The sequence below is a fragment of the Dreissena polymorpha genome, chromosome 11, assembly GCF_020536995.1.
Source record: "Dreissena polymorpha isolate Duluth1 chromosome 11, UMN_Dpol_1.0, whole genome shotgun sequence".
Classification (NCBI taxonomy): Eukaryota; Metazoa; Mollusca; class Bivalvia; order Myida; family Dreissenidae; genus Dreissena; species Dreissena polymorpha.
The window spans coordinates 79853422-79856286 of record NC_068365.1 but is presented as its reverse complement, the minus strand read 5'-3'; positions in this window follow the sequence as shown (position 1 = coordinate 79856286).

The following is a 2865-nucleotide window of genomic DNA, read 5'->3' as shown; positions in this document are numbered from 1 at the left end:
ATGAAAACAAAAATGAATGCCTATTCGTGACGCTTGAAAATTACAAATATAATTTAAGTGTACTAGCGTCGTTAATATAATAAATATATTAAAGCGATGAGGGGATATGTTTTAAAGAAGTAAGCACACAAATTAATATGGTATCTCTATACAAGATAGTAAAGTATAAAGTTAACGACATAAAATTGTCACATACAGGAGGTGTAAGAAACCAATTAAATATGGTCCATCCACTTGAAACTTGTGTGTTTTTTTTTCTGATTGAAGCCTCTGAAGAAGCCATGCATATAACAATATTGGAAAAATGTCCGCGGAAACGTTTATAAAAGTGTTTGTGTCGCGTTGTTATTCAAACCAGTTTAAGTAACACACATTCTCAATAGATTTAGTTCCACAAAACCTTAAAGTAGTTTTTGATTTTTTTTGTTCATATATTCTAACAGAAATCTACTTCTATTCATCCCTTCTTGAAATCAGGACCTTCTGCTAATGAATCATCGGTAAACCATGACCACGAAATTTTGCACTCTTCCCCCCCTTTTATTATGAAATTATGAATTGTTTCGTCAAGTTGTCATTAGGTTTATTCAGATTTGAGTCATGTACAGTAAAGTTGACATTGTGTTAGGCCAGGTTTTGTGCTTATGGTTGTGTTCAGTTGTCATTATATTGCGTCCAGTTTCTATTTGATCTGGTCAAATTTGATTGCTGGTCGGTCAAGTTGATGTGGGATTGAGTAAGGTTTACTTAATGTTCAGTTTAGGTGGCATCAGATTGATTTAATTCGGCATAAGATTATATCAAACGCAATACATGAGTGGCTTTTACTTCGAGTCAAGCCATAAATGTGTTATGTAGTGCTAACTGATGCCAATCGTTTCCACTTGAGTGTTTGTTCGATGAACCGAACTTAGTAACCATACCATGCAGCAGAGAGTTACATTCGCTAGATGTTTTATTTCTGAAACAGCAACATTAAAATACACGACTTGACTTACAGTTTATACCTTTTAACATCTTGGCTGAACATATTTGACTCAATAAACTGTCAATTTGACCCAAAATAATGACCACTTGACCCAAGCAATTCGATTGTTGACACAACAAACGCTATATTAGTTTAATCTAATGTCACTGAGACTCAACTTGCAGAATCGACTCAAGAGAATCTCAACTGAACTCCACATTTACGCCAATTCGACTCAACTTAGTTTCATAGCAACTGAACATAGGATCGTATCTTGCGTGGTGGCGGAGTTCGTGAAGGGGCTTCTTGCTCTTACAGGACGCAGATGATTTCTTAATGCTCTGTGGCAATAAAAACTTGTAACCAGCATTCAATGTGCTTACCAATCACACCAGCTTGGATCCTGATTTATTTGCACAAACGTAGGTAAGGTTATAAATTTCTTTCGTGCCGAAATTCAGGCCCTATGTGGCCTGTACTTTTACTTACACTAGTATCAATCTGGGTTTTTATTGATTTTATTAACAAAAGAAGTGTATGTCATACCCGAACATACCGATGCAATAGTTGATTAGACTTTAAACAAATCTGATCGCAGTCTGATTCCTTAAAACGATTGAATTATCTCAACACAAATATATGCGAACCATTAATCTCAGCTAATAAACATAAAAATTCAATCTATGACACTGTAATATACTACATTCATCATGTCGAGTATATAACACCAGACATTACTTTTCATTAACTACCATTCGCAACAACAGATTCCCTATCAACATAATTAAAGTGTAAGCGGCAAAACAAAGAGCACAGTTTGTTTTGAGGCTTGTAACCATTTGTGATATTCAAACCAGTTGCGCATGCTATTTTATTTTGTCTTAAGTGATACATCTCAAATGCAGTTCCATTTTATTAACATGCAAGCAAGGAATTCATTACAGTGTGGATCATTTTTTTTGTGAAATGTCAAGTTGGTCGTGTGAAGTCGAATCACCTCATCCATATTGATACAGGTTAATCGATCATAATAATTGTATAATGACTAATTTACTTCAAACTTATACAAATTACACAAATTAAAACTATTATATGTCATGCAGACCAAGAATACACTTATCTTGGAAGAATAATTATGACGTCGTTATGTCACGTATATACAAATGTGCCCGCAGTAAATATAATATGATACTATGTTGCGTGATTTTCGATAAATTTATTAATAAACTACACAGAAATGGCGACAACTCATTTAGTAAATGATCAAGAAAAAGCACACGACAGGATGAATAGTAAAGTTAACCGATAAACCAAAATGATCTGTGATGATAATAAAGGCCAACTTTTTAAAGAATTTCCATGGGACTCATACAACTAAATATGGATCAATACATATGGACTAGGCGCATGAATACATTTGTTACTAAATTGAGATCAATAAAGACAAATGCAGGAATCTTTCGAATGAACTTACACACCTAATAACATACATTTTCCATTAAATTTATACGCGGTTTGTACAAGGTAGCAATTTATAACGACTTTGATTGATGTATGTAATGATACCCATTTTCGTTTTGAATCACACTCTTTTGTCTTCGTCAGTCGGATTATATATTGAGACTGAAGTTTGCATGTAATTAGTTCTATAACTTGTAAAAAGACGCATACTGCAGTTATTGTTTTGGCAACGAGTGATGATGTCACATTAAGTATCTTTATGAGAACAACCAGCGATACTAGAAATTTCATTAGCTTACTTTGTTAATGACATATGACATTTACTCAAAATGTACAAGTTTCCTGGTAATTGTTTAATAGCTGTCTTGAGAGAGTCAGCATTTTTACAAGTACAGGTTATGTAGTTTTTAATTTTGGTGCACTCTTTGAACTGTTGA